The sequence below is a fragment of the Rosa rugosa genome, chromosome 7, assembly GCF_958449725.1.
Source record: "Rosa rugosa chromosome 7, drRosRugo1.1, whole genome shotgun sequence".
Taxonomy (NCBI): domain Eukaryota; kingdom Viridiplantae; phylum Streptophyta; class Magnoliopsida; order Rosales; family Rosaceae; genus Rosa; species Rosa rugosa.
The window spans coordinates 28776491-28786430 of record NC_084826.1 but is presented as its reverse complement, the minus strand read 5'-3'; the positions used below and the strand labels follow the sequence as shown (position 1 = coordinate 28786430).

Below are 9940 nucleotides of genomic sequence, written 5' to 3'. Positions count from 1 at the left end.
AGTTTTAACTGCTTACCTTTGAATATAGAGGATGAAGCTTTAGCTGCAATTATAATTTAAACAGATAATTTCAAGATATGAGCCCACCACGCTTTATCAAAATAAGTTATTAAGATAAAAAGGAAGAAAAAGATGATGGAGAGGGGTATTAGTGGGATGAATAGTGAGTGGTTTTGAAAAGTATGGAGAAAAAGTGGAAAGTTTTGTGTGCGTGGGAATAAAAATAAGTTGATGGGGTGTATGGGAAGTATTTTGCTAGATTTGGGGTGTATGAGAATTTTCCATTTTCTTATTTATCTAGAAATATTGCAAGAGTGAAGGAAACATCCATTTTGAGCTTTGAAGTGGAGAATTTGAGATAGGAAAAATAATGGTCAAATGTGGAGCAAAAAGTAAAATTCTGAATTCTGGCGAACCACCACAAATGGCGGCACATGTGGCAAAGCACCACCACTCACGGTGGTGCCTTGTGGTGCCTTGTGTTTTCCGGCCATATTCATGGAGAAGCAAGGAGGAGGAGTAACATTGTACCTATTCCATTACATCCATTCATCATCATTCTATCACAACCAAATTCCAAATATTTTGGTTCAAATTCAACACAACCATTTTTCCTTTTCCCGCACCATCTCAACTCTCCATATTATCTAAAAGTCCACCATCATCCTCACCCAAAAATCTTCCATGTTTTAGGGTGTAATCACCATCTTTTCTCATGATTACCTACCCTAATCTACACCACTCCCTCCTTACATTTTTTCCTTGATTTTGGGATCTATTACCACTCAAACACTCTTCCTTCATGATTCTTACAAGCCTATAGCTGCTCCATTTTGCTTCTAGTGATGATTTCACACCTCTCTCCATCAATTTAACCATCCCATCTCCCTACAAGCAAAACCACCCATACCACCCCATTACATCTTCTTTCTTTCTTCACTTCCTCCACAAAACCTCTATATCTACCTCCCAAAATCTAAACTCATAATATCCATACTCCTCAACTTCCATCACCACCACTACTACTCCATCACTACTACTCAAAGTTGGCCAAATGAGCATCATATCTTGATCACCATTCCATTCATCATCACCATCAAGAAGTTTATCATCCATCCATTCTACCACCAAGGAGGATTCAAGGAGTATTGAAGGAGGAAAACGAAGGAGAGGTTACCCATTGATTTGTCAAGCTTCAACTAGTTCATTCTTTCCTCAACTCTTTAATTTACCTTGATGTACTTTATAGATTTGATGCTAATTTGTATGATTATAAATGAGAAGTTATTTTGTTGGGGCTAGGGTTGAAAGCCCTAGCCAAACTTGTATAAATTGATGTTTTAATTTACATTTGAAGTTATTTGTGATTTTCATCTTCATATGCTAATTCAAGAAATGAATGCATTCATTCAAACTTAACTATTTTGAATGTGTTGTGTTTGTCATCTCATGAAAAAATGTTTTAGGGAGTAGTTAACCTTGATCATTAATAGCATGATAGCATCTTCTATGTGCATGTGAAGGTTGTGAGTTAAAATCACCTAGATCTAGGATTGATTTGCTGTCATGATTATCTAAACTCAAAGCTTTATGCATCTAGGAACAATGAATTAAGACTTAACCGGTGATAGGATTTGTTCTTAGGTAGTCAATTCTAGACTTATCCGGTTGGAATTGATACTATTAAAGGAGTTTAAGCCTTTGTAGTCTTATCCGGATGCAAAAAGGGTAATTGGAAAATTAGAATAGCATCACTTGTATTTGAACTTCAATACTTGTAAGGGAGGTTAGTGGTAAACAATCCAACCCCTAACTTCATCCATTATATTACTAGTTTAGTTTAGAGTAGTTTAGTTTACATTTGAGCATTTATTTTAATTTGGTTTACCACTCTATCCAACAAATAATTTCACTACCACCACAATGCACATACTCACCATGAGCCTAGATTTCGTTGTGAATTTAGGTTTGTGATTGTACATTGCATATTATAGCTCTCCTTAGGTTAACACTAGGGATGGCAATGGGGAGGGTAGGGTAAGGGGATTAAGTTACCATCCCCATACCCGACTTCATTTCCCATCCCCTTACCCGCCCCAATCCCCGTAATAAGATACTGGGGATTCCCCGTCTCCATCCCCATTGGGGATTAGGTCCCTGTACCCGCCCTAATCCCTGTTAACAATATTACTAATTTATTATATAAAAAATTCATACAAATAATTATGGATTGTAAAATATGAAGTTCAAATCAAACATATTCTGGATCATTACATACTTACAGTAGCCTAGTAATGATGGGTTTACCTAACTGAAGCTTTGTGCTCCATCAATGACGGCCGGAGTCGGCCTCCCTCCTAAGCCATTTATTGATGGCCCTCCAATGCCGATCTTATGCGGTGACCACCAAATCAAGCCTGCAGAGTGAAATAGATGATGTAGAGGAGATTGCTCAAGGGTTCAATCCGATGAGACCCAAGGCTAGATGGGTGCGAGAATGGGGTTGTTCGATTCACCCGGGTAGGGCGCGGCTCAAATCGGACCTGATCTGGGTTGGAGGAGCGCATACTGGATCAACAATGGCTAGCCTCTTCTCCAACCCAATTATGACGGCTACGGGGAACTGCGGTGTTGATCAAGGCGGTCTGAAAACCCTGGGTGACTGGCGGAGACAAATTTCTGATCCCCATACCAGAGTGACGGACTTTGTTGCTCTCCAACCTGCAAGTATATATGACCGGTGTGGTGGCTGTGCCGATCGGAGCTGTGCAGGCTGGCGGGGCAATGGGTGTCCAATACGCAGAGGTGACTGCGAAAAACTCCCATTCAGTGGCTGCGGCAGCGAGTGGATTTATACGTCGTTTGGATCGTGCAGTGACGAGTCCTTCTATGTCTCGATAAAACTCAAAACCGGCTAAGTTGAAGGCAGGGATTGGTGGTGCAGCCGGTGGAGGGGTGCCCAAATCTGGTTGGGTGCCCAGATCAGTCGTTAGGCCCAAATTGTTTTAGGGTGTCCAATTTCTTTTGGGTGCCCAAACAAAATTGGGTGCAAAAACTTAATCCGGATTTGAAGCTCAAAGTTTTGGTTTCTAGTTCTATGGGGTTTCGAATTTGGGATCCAGGAGGCTGGACCCAGCCAAACCTCACTATGCCAATAACCTCATCAGACGACAGAGATCAGACGACAGACAGGTTGGTTTCTGTCGTCTGATATATTTTAACGACAGACGGTGTAGAAACTGTCGTCTGAATATAGCAACATACCATGGTAAGTTAGCTTTGAGAATTAGGTTTGTCTTTACACAACAGTTATCTGTCGTCTAATCAAAGGAGATAAATTTGATTTCGGTTCGTGTTGTATCTGCTTTTTTTTTTTTTTGTTCAGACGACATTTATCTGTCGTCTTGTCAAAGGAGACAATTTTTTTTTTGTCATAGCTGTTTGTTTTTTTGGCACAACATGAAGGGATATATGCCAAATTTTAAAGCTATTTCTCTCTCCCTGACAAATTTAACCCTTTGAAAAATTTTCTCTTCCACATCTGAGAAACCCTATCTATCTCACTCTCCCTTAGGCACAGAAGAACCCAGTAGCCCCAACTCAACACAAATTTCTTGGCAGATCTCCCCCATTAAACTCTCCTCTAATCAAAACTGAAAACTCAATCTCCCCCATCTCTCTTCGACAAACATAGAACCCATCTCAATCACTTTTTCAAACCATACAGCCAAACCATCTCAATCCCTCTCACGAGTTCTTGTTGGTGTTGAGAAGATTTCAACGCTTTCAATCCGTATTGTTTCACTATTGTTGGGTAAGCCTTTCGATTCACTGTTAATCAATTTATTTAGAGTTTCTTTTGGATTGGGTTTTAGGGTTTTAATTGAAAATTTCTATTCAAATTTGATTTGTGTTTGCTGGGTTATATTCGAATTGGGGATACAAGGTTATCTTTTGTCTGGGTTATGTTCAAATTTTCTTTTCGAAGGTACGATTCGTCTCTGAAATCGGTGAAGGAGCTTAACCAACCCCTGGATTCGAATTGCGGGGCGTTCATGAATCGGAGAAGGAGATGATAGGTTAGTTAGCATTTTATTTCCATTTGCATTTGCACTTTTCGGGTCATTACCTATCTAAACTTTGTTTTGCTTAACTATCTTTGTTAAGTTTCAGTTTCATGCTTGTTGTTTGCGAGGTCTGATACGTGTATATTTGTATTATGTGCATCTTATTTTCAGGAGAGTTGGAAAACTAAAGGTTGCTGCTCCAGTTGATAAGAGTAGCAAAGGAAAGGCCATTTTTCATTGGTTTTGCTAGCATCTCATTGATGAGTCAATTTAGTTTTGTCATGTTTTATTCAATTCAATTGTGTTTGTGGGTTTTGTAGATTGGATTTATTGAAGATTTTGAAAGCATGTTTCTGAAATCTTGGACAGAAGACCATTTGAGGCAAGAGCCTCTTCTTCTCCTTTCATACTTCCAGAAAGGTCAATTCTTTTTTTCTTAGACTTTAGGTGTCCCAAGCTATAATGTTTATCATTCTATCTAGTATGCTGATCCTAGTATGGTCTTGTAGATTTGGAAATGGTTATAAATGGTATCCTTCCTGCTTGATTTTTTTTCTTTCTAATTTCATTGTTATTGAGCCCAAATTATTGATTGATCAATAGAAGGGAGCATGTTGATTAGTTGTGTGCTGCTCTATTGTGCCCGACTACATATTCTATGCCTTCTACAGAACTTAGTGACAAATTAACAGTTGTATTTGTTGTGAGTTTTCTCGAATTATATGCACTTGTTTTTCTATAGTGGTACCCTCATAATTAGCTTGGACATGCATGTTGTAGTCATAGTGGAAATTGCCAATATGTTATAATGGACTACCAATAATGATAGAGGGATTGATCGGACTAGTGCATTCTACTAAAGGTTAGTGACTACCTTCATGTCATCGATCACTTACGTTTTTGCAAATATGGTTTCAGTTTTTAATTATGCACTAATTATACACAACTTGCATTCTCAAGGTTACTAAGCTGAACATTTCATTGATGTGGTAAATTGGCTCACTATATGCTAATGTTTTTTTTTTCCTTCTTTTATTGTGACTTGTATCAGCCTCTTCAAGAACCAGAGAAGATGACCAATATTATTCTTCAAGCTCTGAAAATTACTGGACAAAGAGGCATTATCAACAAAGGCTGGGGTTGGTAATTGTAAATCTTGGTTCTCAAGATTACTTTTGAGCATAGTGTATATGTATGCTTATCTGGATATGAAACAATTTATTTTTATCTTCTCGGCAGTACAATCAAATGATTCTGTGTACTTAGTGGACAATTGCCCCCATGATGACTCTTCCTCGGATGCTCTGTTGTGGTAAATTATTTATGTTATTAGTTTATTTTGGTTTAGTACAGATTTTGCTGCACTGGTGCTTACTAGATTCATGCTCGCTACGTGGTTTATTTGTTGTAGTGACATGATCATTAATTCAAATATGACTAACAAAAAAAGGTCTTGAACATTTTCATTTGAAGCATGTAGGAGCAGTTACATGTTGTAATGATAAATTGATGTAGTAGTAATAAATTCCTGTGGTCCATAGTAGTCTACTTGTTTTATAGCAAGAGGAATATATGTTGGTTGATTCACTCTATTATATGGGACACTGCAGGTCAGGAACGTTACCATGGCCTGGCTCCCATGTATTACTGCGGTGCAGCTGTAGTTGTTGGTCTATGATATCACAAGCCTGGTAATCATTCAACTCTCCAATTTAGGTTCAGATGTCCTTATGTGTTGCTGGTTTTTGCAAGTTCGTGTTTGTAATTTCACGGAACATTAGACTTTCAAGTTTCAACATTATACAATCCCTGCAATGGTTTCCATTATAAGTATCTGCAGATTATATGTAATCAACTTGAAGTTTTTCTATTTTTGATACTCTTGAAGCAAAGACTTTAGCATCTTTGATATATAACTTTTGAAAGCAGAATGAGCCACTTGTGACATGCTCATTGTAAGCCTTAAAATTTTATCTATCAAATGATCGAAGACTATGTCATTAATTATCTGCAATATGAGTTGCTTAGACTTTATCTGTCAAATGATACGAGACTCTTTGGTGATTTGTAATATGAGTTATGCTCTTTTTAAGTGTAATCAGTTCGATGCATATTGTTTTTCGCTGCAGGAGTAATTTGTTTTTAGCGAGCTAAGAAGTGGGTTTTTGAATTGCAAAGACAAGGTACATTTGAAAAGTTTTGGAGTGACCACTTTTTGGATTGATATAACTTGAGTAACTAATATTCTTAAAGACTACTAACTCACTCAAGTTTATTTTACTTCTCATTTGATATTAGCAAATCCAACTTTAATAATGTTCTTGGCTGGAAACAAGGCTGACTTGGAAGAGAAGAGAAAAGTAGGGACTGAGGTATATGCTCACTACTACCTTTCCCTGTTCATTTTTTTGTTACCTCTATTCATGAAGTATAGTCAACTATACATTTGCATCTCGATTGAGTTTTGCAAATGAGTTTTCTGCCTGATACTGTTAATCAAGCAATTTAACTATAAAAGTTTGACTTATATTTCATGTGTTTAGCCCAATGGTAACTGAACTAATGTTGGTTGATGTTGTCACAAAAAAGTAGTCCTCACTTAGGAAGCATAGATCTATCAGGGCAGAAATTAATGGTTAGGAAGTAGAGACGATACGTAGTTTGTAGAAGGCAAGCAGAAAACAAGTAGTGAAGTCTTTGACCATTGCGCAATAGATACACTGCTGATTTCTCATGGGACAAGTACACTCTTCATGAAGGACCTTTTGAGGAGGTCGGAGCAACGTGTTGAAACTTTTATCAATGGGGTAGATTAGTTTATGCTGTTGTTAACGAACTGTATTTCATGGTTTGAGTATGACTTTCATCATTGGGATATATGATGATAATACATTGGAAGTTATATGTCTTTTTAAATAATATCAAACAATAGAAAGTTACCAACAACTATGGTTTGAAACAAGTACACACAACAGAAAGATCAAAGATACTTCAAGCATCTACACATTCAAAGGACATTTAAATGTCATTTTACAACAATAGAGACAATAGATAACTAATAGTGGATGTTGTTTCAATAAAGTTCACACAACAGATTTGGCAAAGAAACATGGAAATTCTACACATTCAGACGACATTTTATTGTCGTCTCGCATTAAAACAGACAATAGATTATTTGTAAAGTCTGTTGCTAGAGTTTGACAACAACAACATTTGACTGTCGTTCTATTTCATATCTAACCACATATACTTACAATTTGTACATATTTAAGCACATTCAGACGACAGATTTTTTTTAGGTGTGTGTCGTCTAAGTGAATTTCTGACGTCGGGCTTTAACCGTCGTCTGAACGTCAATCAGATATCAGCTTACTAGACGACAGATTTTTTGCATATCAGACGACGGTCATTGTCTGTCGTCTGATGCGGTTATTAGCATAGTGCCTCCTAGTCCTAACTTGGATGGCAAGGAGAGATTTTAGTTTTTTGTTGAACTATGCCTATGTACTATGTTCTAGATTTTTCATAGTTATAGGCTTGCTTTCATTTGCAAGCACTGGTTGTCTAATGAGTAGTGTTAGCATGCATGCCATGTCTTAGACTTGCCCATAGATGGCAAGGGAAGGTATGTATCCGTGCCATTCTGGCTTGAATTGAATGAAAGTTGTCTGGCTTGATTCAAAAAAGAAGAAGTTAAAATCAAACATCAAAATAAAATAAATTTCTTATTTCAATCAAGGAAAATTGACATGTTGATAAAGATCTTTTATTAAAAGAATCTTCTTTTTTTTTGAACATATTTATTAACAGAATTTAAATATTGACAAAAATATGAAGTTTACATAAATATTTATTTATAAATAATATTATATATATATATATATATATATATATATATATATATATATATATATATATATTTCAGATAATTCTTATTGGATGGGTATGGGGATGGGGATCAAAATACCATCCCCGCCCCGTACCCGATTTCAGAATTCGAATAATGGGGATCCCCATCTCCGTTACCTGATTTTCCCGGAATTTCTCCCCGTTAGGGTCGAATACTCGATGGGAATTTTTGCCATCCTTAGTTAACACCCTAGCTGGTGAAAGGAATTCAATCTTCGTGGGTTCGACAACCTTTCTTAAATCCCTATACTATTACTTGCAACCCTTATACTTGAGGGTGGCTATTTGGCTAATATTATTTCAGTTTAATTTGTAAACTTGGTGTAACGTAATATGTGACTCTAAAGATTGAGTCTGTATTGAATTGAGGGTTCAGTGCATCATGTTGTACATGTTTTAAAAGAAAAAAAATTCTCGAGTGTTTTGTGTTGATGTCTGAACCATCATGCCCAGAGTAATTGTATTTGTTTATTTTTTTGGTATTATTTGTGTATGAAAATCAGGGAGTGACAAAGAGCTTGGGAGGCTCCGACCCGAGCCTGGGAGGTTCCTTTTATCGTATGGTGATAACTTTTTCCCCATACTTTTATGTTTAACCAGCAGCGGGGCTGGTCTTATTTTAAGAGATTTCAGTTTTTTTTTTGTTTCAAAGAGTATTGTTTATTAAATGTTGCATGCATTTGCTTTTTTAAGGAACACATGTAGGAAAGTATAAATTCCTCCTTAATTTCATTTACTACGAGTATTTATTTTCGTCCACTAATGCTAACGTTTTTATATGCATTCCCCCTGGGCTCTTTGGTTTCAAATGCCCAGTTTGCAGTGTAGCTGTTCAGCATTAGGAGTTGAGGCTTAGCACCACCGCTGCCATCTATCATTTGTAGGTTACTCGTTAACCCACTTGGTGTAATTTTTCTATTTTTCTTAGACTGCTCTGATAACCATGGGATGTTATTATTGATGTTTGTAATTATGGGTTTGGACCAACTTAGAATTTCCTGGAGATTATCATGTAGACATGAAGGGGCCGTTTGTTTCTCCAGATATGATCCATGGACAAGATTAATTATCTCCAATCTAATGTGGAGTTGTGTTTGGACATCCGGATATCGAGTAACCTGATAATTTTTATCATGTCAAACCTTGATATCAAATCCTCCTGAAAAGGTAAGATAAGTTTTATCCATCTGCATATGACCAAATAGTAGAAAAACGCTACCTACCCAATATTGAGCCTTCGTGATCGTCCTCCGAAGAAGAATACTTGGCCTCTTTCTCGATCAAACCACCGCTTCTCATATCGGCATTGAGCAGCAATTTCTCGTCCAAAAACCTGGATGGCATCGTTTTCTGATCAATTACGATCTTGTGGTTCGAACCAAACCCTTGCTGCTGCTCTTGATCATCGTCCTCTTCGGTGGTGATGCGAGACGGCGGCTTGCGACGGATCTCGATGAGGCGATTGAGGACTTGGTTGACGCTGCGTTTGTATATGTAGAAGGCGGAAACTGCCATGAGGGAGGCGGCCACGGTGAGGTTGAAAGTGGAGGTTGAAGCGGTGGAAGATGAAGATGACGAGTCCATTATCGAGTGGACTCATCTCAGTCGCGCTTTTTTATTTTTATTTATTATTATTTTTTAAAAATCTTTTAGTTATCCAGTTACCAATCTTGTTACACAAACGCAAGATTGGTTATCTTGTATCCAATCTAGACTAGTCTAATCCAGCTTGAAATCCTAATCTAATCTTATCTACTTTACCAAATTAAACGTGGCCGAAATGTTGGATATGGTCTTTTTAAATTATCAGTTTGGACATGTTTGGATGTATGATAACCTTGTGGTGGAGTTGATGATTATGGGGAGCAGGTTGACTCTAGGAGTTGAGGGTGGATCTGTTTAGAAGTGCGATTTTTATTCCTTTCACATGTTTGGATTGTCCATTTTTAGGGAATGTTTTGTCG

At 37.4% G+C, this 9940-nt stretch overlaps 2 long non-coding RNA genes across 3 annotated transcripts; both read left to right on the top strand.

Annotated features, from left to right (window-relative positions):
- Nucleotides 1–3188: 3188 nt before the first annotated feature.
- LOC133723675 (uncharacterized) lies at nucleotides 3189–5592 on the top strand. 2 transcript variants are annotated; one of them, XR_009853191.1, is made up of 4 exons: nucleotides 3189–4079; nucleotides 4239–4929; nucleotides 5119–5216; nucleotides 5307–5592. It is a non-coding gene; the product is annotated as an uncharacterized LOC133723675 (long non-coding RNA). The 2 variants fall into 2 exon arrangements; XR_009853190.1 differs by having other exon boundaries at nucleotides 3189–4929.
- A 49-nt stretch (nucleotides 5593–5641) lies between these two features.
- On the top strand, nucleotides 5642–6439 carry LOC133720920 (uncharacterized). The gene is made up of 3 exons (XR_009852016.1): nucleotides 5642–5758; nucleotides 6197–6250; nucleotides 6366–6439. It is a non-coding gene; the product is annotated as an uncharacterized LOC133720920 (long non-coding RNA).
- The last annotated feature ends 3501 nt before the right edge of the window (nucleotides 6440–9940 follow it).